We start from the raw sequence: 9,950 nt of genomic DNA on the forward strand, positions 1-9,950 counted from the left end.
CTACCACTGGCAGTGATGTAAGTTAATGGAATTGACATATCACCTTATGTCCCATACATTTGGCTTGCATTTTTCTTTCGAAAAAAAAATCAAATTCAAAAATATTTATTTTTCAAAATTGGCTTATAAAGTAAGCGCTTTTTGAACGTCAAAAATTAAATTACATATTATGTAACTAGCTGTAAAACTACTACCACATTGGAATCTGTAACGCTGAGGGAAAGACGTGGCCAGAAAACCTCCCAGCACAGGGCCCTAGTCCTACTGTTTCATGTTTTCCTTTCTTTATTTTTTTAAATCCAGTTTGAATTACATTATTTGTAAACTTAAAGACAATGGTATTCCAATTACAGTCGGTGAAAGGAAAGTGAAAAATAAAGAGATTATGTGACCTTATCACAGAAACAGTGTTTTATGCGCTCCCTGACAGAAGCAGGCCTGTCCACGCAGTCGTATGCATCCTGTCTAACTCTCCAGTCCTATATTATCTAAGTGTTTCCCGCATTTAAACCCTCGACTGCCCCGGTATACCGAGAGGCACTTTCAAAAGTTCACCCTTATATGGGTACCATCCAGAGCGTTAAGCACTCCTATAGGGAATGTTTTACCGGTCATCCACTTTGGCTGCGTTGGACATTGCTTTACTTTGTTAGTGGTTTCCGATAAATAAGTACATTCAAGTAAACTACAATGTATATTACACTAGCTAAGTACTGAATGTGCATTACATAAAGGCAATAACGGAAGCAACGTTGAAATAAACCACCTAACAAATATTATCTAACAGTTACATACAACATAATAACAACGCTTCGCCTATACTCCTCGCCAGCTATGTTTAAGTCTCATGCAATAGGGGGCGAGCCTACTACTATTACCGGGTACAAGTTTTTACCATAACTGTACAATAAAATCAAAACTCGCTCGACGTAGAGGGAAAATAAGGCCACTCGCCGTAAAGAAACTCGCCGTAGCGCGGGTCGCCGTTGGGAAAGTCGCTGTCAACGCTACAATTCAAATTTTGGATCCATGTTGTAGCTACCATCCAGACATGAATCTAATCTCATAATGTCGACTTCAGTGGTTTAGAGAGAAATTAAGGTTCTCAATTCGACCCTTTGTTTAGGTAACCATATATTATTATTATAACAAAGTTCATAGTTATATAATGTTGTGTAAGTTATCCTCAATACGTTACCAAATGAATGTAAATATTTTTAGTAAACTTTTGTTAAAATAAGGAAAATATTATGTGACATCTTGTCATTTCGTACTTTCAGCTATAAAAAAAAATATTACTTCGTTTAATAATCAAGAAAGTAATTAAGAATGAAAGGTTTACTGAAAGCGATCCGAAAAAGGAAAAATGTTTGAAATGTTTTCTTTCTTTTCGTGTCGTCGCGTCATTATTTATTACTTCTTATTAAATTTTGAAGTTGTTAGATCGTTAGAAATGATTCTAATTTAAAGCGAAATTGGAAATTGTACACCGAAAATGGAATCTTGCTTATATATTTTTCTTATTGCCTATCAGTTTTACGATTCATGAGTGATTCTTAAAATAAGTAACCATATTACATAACTTAATGACTATATCCCCAATTGGGCTAGTCAGAGGTAGGTATATCCATCGTAAGGTGAACTAATTTGGCACTCATGCTTAAGCAAACTTTCTGTTACCTTTGGCAGCTCATAACCCTAAGTCATATCTCACTATGACACAATGGTGGTGCCACTCGATACCTGGTGTATTCTTGATTGTGCAACCAACAAGACACCAAGTAAAGTAGAGTTTATGTAACTAAATACATAGCTACTGTTATTCCACCACCATGAATTCTTCCTAAATTCCAATTCAATTTAAAATAAATATTGTTTTGTTTGATTAAAAATTAGAATCATTTATAAATCGAACAACTCCAAAATTTGGTAATGAACACAAAATAACGACGCGACGACACGAAAAGAAAAAACATTTCAACCATTTTTTTCTCTTTCCATTTATGAATAGGCACTTCGAGATTGTCCATGCACCAAAGTCGGTAGCTAATTACAACACACACACACACACCACACATAAACCAGGGTAAGCAGAGACTATGGAACCCATTTGCTTCGATCCTGACACATTTCTCTTGCTTCCTCCACATTCATCAATCGTTTCATACACGTATGCCGGTTCCAAGTAGATCGTACTAAACCTTTTCTAAGGAGATCCCCAATTTGATCAATGTACAGTCATGAGCAATATCATGTACCCACTTTAGAACCCTATCGGACTATCATATTTGACATTTAATGGGTTAATCAGTGAGCATCAGAATGACTGCCCAAAATGACAGATCAGTTTTAAAATATTACTAACATCCAATACCTATTAGCTACTATTTAATACCTTTGTATAGATATTTTCTACCTAATTAATAAATAAGAAAATTTATTTAAAAAATGGCCAGTCATTCTGATGTCTGAATGACCACCCACATTTAGAATCTCCACAAAAAGGTTTCGAAATGTAATTTCGCCTATACACAAATTTAGTATGTATTCAGTACATACCTAAACAAATATTTTTTTTAGATTTTTAAAACAAGAAATAAAAAAATATGAGCAAAAAATGTTTTAACGAAAATGTTAATTGTTTATTGTTTACAACTCAATTATGCACATAGTACAAATTATAAAAAAGGAACAAATGCAATAAAATATTAATATGTTCCTTTTTTATAGTTAATGTGACATGGTTTCAAAGTGTATAGATATTAGTACTCGTGATCGTACCTGCTTCTAGGTCTTCTTCTGTTAGCGGTACCAATAACCTTCGCCATATATACAGCTTTCGTTGTCCTATTATCCTGCATTCGCTCTACAAGCAGAGCCAATTAGAGGCTAAAAAGAAAAATGCCACTTCATTAGGGAAGAGCCGTTGAATGTAATCTTTTACTAAAGATAAGCTTAACTGCTTCGTCTTTCTTTCTTTGTTTCTTTGTGTAATACAATTAGCTTTTTATTGCACATAACAGTCACAAATGGACAAAGGGACCACAAATTCTTATATACAGATTACATGTCTAAATAGTCCGTACCCTGACAATCAACTAGATATAGGAATAGACTGTTCGGGCAAAAAAGTTTTATCTGAGGCAAAACCTACAACAAAGAGAATATTTAAATCGAATAAAATGTGATGTGGTGTGGTGTGGAAATTAGCAGCACGCAGCTCTTGTTGAGGCTTGAAGAGAGCTGCGGGTTCAAGTCCAGTTCGAGTTAGATTTTTTTCCGATTTAAATTTTCTCTTTGTGAGTCTCTCTAGCCACGGGTAAATCTATACAAACAAAAATCATTTAACCTTATCTTTACTCTTTCCTATACTCTATTGCCTACCTTAGGGCTCATAGCTTTAACCCAAACGTTCTTAACCTTGTTTAATAACCTCAGCCGGGTCCGTATGACAACCGAGCCGCGCGCGGTGCGCTTTATATCGAGCGCTTCGACTAATAAATGATACGAATGCTATTTAACGTAGATGGACGTCAAACGGCTATTGGTCGAAGGCCTCGATATAATTAGCGTCGCGCTCGGCGCGGTTGCAGTGCAGAGCCTGCTGTACTTCACATACCTAACCTAACATAAACTCACGACTATATCACAATATAATTCAGATCGTCTGAGGTACATCCATCGTAATATGAACTAACATCCACGCCTTGCCGAGCACAGTTGGCTCGACCATTATATAGACGGCGAGCCGGCTCCCTACCTACCTACTTGGTCTAACAGAAAGCTCGGTGAAGGGTACTTAATTACTTCTAACACGTATTCATAGCAAGTAATATAAGTACCTACTCTTCTACTTTTATAGTATAGGTTGTGAGGTGAATTATCAACCTCATCGACTCTGGTTACAGGGGAGATCCTGACATGGCTCATGTAACGATTACTCACTTACATCAGTAAGTGTTTTGTGATGATGTGATATCGTAATAAATTAACTTTCTCGTCAGTAGTGGTAGAAAAGTAGGAAAAACAGGTTACAAAAACTCATTGTGAGGTCGCAATTTCAAATCTCAGCAAGGGCCCGTTTCCAAGACTTCTCAAGGAATTTGATATACTAATAAAAAAATCTAATAAAACGACCATAAACTAACCGTCTGGGTAGACCAGCTGCCCGATGGTAGGCTGATATCGTTGAAATGGCGGGAAAGTTATGGATGAGGTCAGCGCAGAACTATTTAGAAGATATGAATGCATGGGATTAACTGTCTGAGAACTGATATTAGGCAGGTAAATTGCTCAATTGTATAACAATATTTTATGTTTTTTTTTAAAGAACGTCTAGGGCCCTGTGCCGAGGTTTTCCTTGGAGCTTCTTTTCCCCGGCTATACAGGTTGTGAGAAGCTGCAGTAGTTTAAGGCGGATGAGATGTTCGTTATGTAAAAATTGACGATTCAAAGTGTAACTATGTTACTTACTGAATAAAGATATATTTGAATTTGACCGGAAAGGGTGGTGCAAAATGGCGGGACGATACGAGCTGATTGATGATGACGCTCAGGTTTTCCTTGCAGCTTCTTTTCCCCGGCTATACTTGTTGTGAAAAGCTGCAGTAGTTTTAGGAGGATGAGACGTTCGTTGTGTAAAAAATTGAAAGTGTAACTAATAAATGTTTCCTAGTGAATAAAGATATTTTTGAATTTTAATTTTAATGATGAAAGCTTACAGTACAAAGATACTACGCCACGGCATACATCAAATCAAGCTTTGTCATCATCTCCGTAGCATCATCCCGTTTTTCACAGGGTCCGCTTACCTAACCTGAAGATTTGACAGGTCCAGTTTTTTACAGAAGCGACTACCTGTCTGACCTTCCAACCTGCGAAGGGAAAACCAGCCCAATACAGGTTAGGTCACATACCTCCGAAAATGCATTTGTTTTACCTCACCGCTGAGCACGTGATAATCATTTATGATCCAAACATGAATTTGAAAACAAATTCGACAATCATTGGTTTAGGCCTGTGCTGGATTCGAACTTGCGACCTCAAAGTGAGAGGCAAGCGTTCTACCAATTGGGCTACCACGACTCACACGCACAAAAATACACTTGAAGAATACACGTAAGTATAAACATAATAAGAAAATGGACCTCATCATTTTCCTTATCCACACAATACCTACAATGCTCCCTGGTGAACCTACAAAAACAAAATGTTAACAAATTGTTCTACATCTTTAACATCGTCTTTCTTTTTTTTTCTAGGTACTGAATTAGAAATATAATCTTGCGCGTGACTTACATCATAGTATCACAGGTTCCCCCCAACCCTGACACCAGGGTTGATGAGGTTGGTAATTCACCTCACAACCCACACGATAGAAGAAGAAGGTTCGAAACCACTGAATTCGACATTGCGAGTTTAAATAAATTCAGATTTGTATCATAGGTATTGATATCATGTGTATTTACTCTTTTGCTAGTTAGCGTGATCCACCCTAGACCACATGGTCACTTACTATCAGGTGAGATTGTGGTCAAACGCGAGCCTATAATTTATTATTATTAAAAAATAGGATTGAGAACTAGACTCTAACAGAACAGGACTAATTAAAACTCATAATAACGGGTTCTTACCGCGTTTGAATCAGGGATATGAGACTCCCGATATTTCACTGATGACAGTCATCCCGTGATCATGGCACTTGCAACAGTGTCGTAATATCGGGAGTCTCATATCCCTGATTTAAACGCGGTGAGAACCCGTTATTATGTGTTTTAATTATGATAATAACCGCGTAAACTTAAAACAATGTAGAATAGGACTGGATTAGAATAGGACACTTAAACATAGCTGGCGAAGCGTGGCTGTATATTCTATACACATCTGCCTAACGCACAGCAGTACCGCGTGATGATAATAATATTTGTAAGATTCATTTTCTGACGTGACCTGACAGATTCTAAACAACGCTGTGACTAAACATTTGCATTAATCCTAATGCTTTCAATTGTTTTGATATTTGAAAAACAACAAATTTGAATTTTTTGTTCTCAATTAAAAATTGGCGCTAAATATGCAAACGACAGAACTTAAAAAGTATAACAAAATCGCTTTTTCTGTCCCTATATCACTATGTACGCTTAAATCTTTAAAATTACGCAACGGATTTTGATGCAGTTTTCTTTAATAGATAGAGTGATTCAAGAGGAAAATTTATATGTATAATAACATCCAATAAATAGTGGAGAAATACTGTTATTTTTGAGGATTTTAATGTGATGTCGTAAATAATTTCCTTTTTCCTCAGCATTGCACCCGAGCGAAGCTGGGCGGGTCGCTAATAAATTATAAAATAAAATCTAAAATAGTTTTACTTTTAGATCTATTGTTAAAAAATAACTTCCTGGGAAACTTACGGCTAGCCCACAAACTTGCTTAATAACAGCATAAAAATGCGAAGTCAAATTTACGTACACGCCTTACTTATTCTAAATACTGTAAGTCAAAATTACTTATTCGCCATTCACTGCATAAAAATGCTAAGACATTTTTTCTTATACGCCTTACTTATTTTAAAAGCTGTAAATAAAAATGACTTATACATAGTCTACTTTTTATTTTCAGTAGTCCAAAATTACTAATAAAATAATACCTTTCAAACTATAGAATGCCAAAATTACTTAAAGTTAATATGTAGTTATTATATAGGAACACAATATTACTTATACACCAGTCACGAAAAAAACACCAAAATCTTGTCGTTTAAGAAACTGGAATTGAAAAAAATCAACTATTTTTAAATTTACGTAAGCGCCAAAAAAGTGCTCGTATCGCAATGCTACCCAGACAGATCGACGCAGAATGAAACGCTGATTCCGAATATATACCTAAAAAAACCCAAAAATACCTATTTTGGCGCTTACGTAATTTTGCCTTTCCAGTGACGATATGTTTATGTTATGTATGTTTATAATTATTTTAGAATCTAAACGAAAAGAGATAAATAATTATGTACGGTCACGAGCATTAATATGTATACACTTTGGTACCATGTCACATTAACTTTTTTGACAAATTGAACTGTAACTATCACTAAATGTTAAATATGTTAGTGCGACAGAGTCATAAAGTGGGTACATTATTGCTCATGACTGTACCGTTGTCTATAAATGCTTTCTCTGACCCTTTCTGTTGGTACTAATATCCGTTAGGTTCAAACTTTAGAGTACTAATATTATAATAATATTATTATTATAATAATATAATATTATTTTTGTTTATTATAATATTATTTTTTATTTTTGGAGAATTTTTTTTTTATTTTCGAAAAAGTATTGGGATTGGCACTGGGACATTGATTTATTATTATGAAATTATTTATACTAAATAAATAAAAAGAATTTTTTTTTATTAAAACAAAAAATCTAACAGCACAGAAATTCCTTTGCGGTTACATAACTTCGAAAGAAAAAAGACGCAAGTATTTGGTCTGACGCCTGGACAAATTGCCTGTGATGGATCGAGTTTTGTTCCTCGTAAAGAGAAGTAAAATGGGGCACAAAAAGCCATAACGAGTGTAACCTATTTAGAAAAATACTTAGGTAGATAATTTTCGAAAGTTTGAAAAATACCAATTTTCTATTAACCCTTATAACACTGTAATTAACAATTACTTAGGTAACTAAAAATAACAAGGTAAACTATGTACCTATACACTTTTGAATTTCGAATAGGTAACTGTAAGTTTTGAATAAGTATGTAAGTCAGTTCATTAACATTTATTCCGGTCGATTTTATGTACTTACTTAAATAATGTTTTCTTTCTCCAATTTGTGTCATAAGAAGACAAAAGTACACCTACAGTCCTACATTATTATACGTAGGTACTCGTAATTACGATGCCCAGATTGGCGCTAACTATGATCCGAAATAATTTTCATCGAGAAAAGTGGCCCAAGATTTAAAAATTACTTAAATACGATGAAGATTATTCAGTAGGTACCTAATTTAAGAGGATTTAGATAAATAGGTATCTATTTAAAAACACTTATACATAAACATAGAGGCTAATTACCTCCGTCCCACGCGTACCAACTACTTAATGAACAAAAGATAATACTAAATCTAGAGTAAGCGATAAATAAAATAAAAATTGAATTTCTAAATGTATAAAAAAAGTTAAAAACATACCTTTGAACTTCCCACAAAAGTAACCATCACGAAAGTTCGCATTTTCATAAGTCCAATAAAGTTCTGTTTTCCATGAACCAATTAGTTTTGAGGGACGCGGGGTAAATTGTTACCGATTTATGCCAGTTTGAATGGATAGGGGAGCGCGGGCTAATCGCGCTACGGAGGCGAGCGACTGCGGGGTTCGCGCGGTGCAAATGTTCTGTCACACCGCGCATGTGCGAGTTATTAAACCTCAATGTTGCCAGGTTGGGATAAAATTTGGCTAAATGTGCAATTTATTTACAAAGATAAAGGTGTTTACACACAGTCTGACTGGGAGTAATTAGTTGTCAGAATATGAACTTGCGGCTAATCTGAGAAACGAGTTACGTTTTGGAATAAATATGATACCGTCTGAAGGTTTAGGATACCTACATTATTTATTTACACATTACATTAAGAGTTACAATTAAAGTGTGGTTTTTCCGTACAAACTACTTAGCTGGACAGAGGGCAATGACTGAAGGTTGGTGAAAACCTGGTGAAATAATTTAGATAACATATTATGAAGCCCAGGTTGGCGCTAACCATAATCAGAAAAAAATGATATTTATTTATTTATTCAGATATCCAGCAGCATTTACAATAGTTGTTTACTTATAAGTTAGAAATTTTTACATGTACTTAATTTATTATAAATTACTTCGCCTAAAACAGAAAAGAAAATCATCATCAAAAGAAATAAGAGAGTATCATTAAGTCATCGAAAGAAGTGGCCCAAGATTTGAAAATCACTTAAATACGATGAAAATTATTTAGTAGGTACCTAATCAAAGAGGATTTAGGTATGCAGGTACCTGTTTAAAAAAATATATCGCAAGAAAAATAAAATATCATTTTCAATTGTTACGTCTTTAAAAAAACTTGTTCTCTACTGATGAATATTATTGTCAAATTTTAAAAATATTGTTCCTATGTTATGTTTATTGGGACTTTATTAAAAATTGAAAAAAAAAAAATACATACAGACTGCTTAGAAAATTATCTACGACTAATAAAATATAAATCTATTTTTCTACCGTTTAAGAATTATGATCTAATTGTAAAAATATTGTTTTTGTATTGTCTATATTGGGTAAGTAATTGGAAATAGTTAAAATAAAAACTTCTTTGAAAAATATAACTACTACCAAAATTACCTACTTAAACAAAATTTAACTTTTTTATACCTTTGATGTGTACCGAACACTAACTAATTTATAAGTACCCCATTATTTTACAGTCGCTTAAAAATTTCTCTGTCTAAAAAAATATAAGAATTGCCGGTAAGAACACGAATTGTAGCGCTGACAGCGACTCCCCGAACGGCGATTACCGCTACGGCGAGTGGCTTGACGTCGCGCGATTTATTTTTTTGCATTTATGTCAAGCTAATAAATTAACTTTGAAATATTTACCTTCCAAAACCTGGCCACACCGCATCCCGCTCGGAACACCGCAAATTTTTCTCATCGCGTTCTACGACCGTTTCGTCCAAATTGGGAACTACTGACCTCCGTTCACGAAAACGCGCCAAGGGATCCTTTACCACGCTGTAATCACCAAACAAGCCGGACTTTTCCTTAACAAAAAAAAAATTAAGGTGTTCTCACCCAACTTAATACCATAATCGGGCAGAAAATTAGCATAAACCAAAGAGTTGGAATTTTGGAGACGCAAACGTAAGGTTGGTGTTTGTGTAAACTTAAGGTACATACACTTTATATTTCAGTTTGGTT

The 9,950-nt window shown here is 34.7% G+C and overlaps 1 protein-coding gene across 2 annotated transcripts in view; it reads right to left on the minus strand.

The window, feature by feature from the left end:
* Positions 1-8,374, minus strand: part of LOC126368471 (zwei Ig domain protein zig-8-like) — a 97,986-nt gene extending 89,612 nt beyond the window's left edge. For both annotated transcript variants that reach the window (XM_050012489.1, XM_050012488.1), the window contains exon 1: positions 8,191-8,374. The gene's annotated coding sequence lies outside the window, so the exon portion shown is untranslated. The remainder of the gene's footprint in view (positions 1-8,190) is intronic.
* Between the last annotated feature and the right edge of the window lie 1,576 nt (positions 8,375-9,950).

Source organism: Pectinophora gossypiella, chromosome 7 (assembly GCF_024362695.1).
Source record: "Pectinophora gossypiella chromosome 7, ilPecGoss1.1, whole genome shotgun sequence".
NCBI lineage: Eukaryota > Metazoa > Arthropoda > Insecta > Lepidoptera > Gelechiidae > Pectinophora > Pectinophora gossypiella.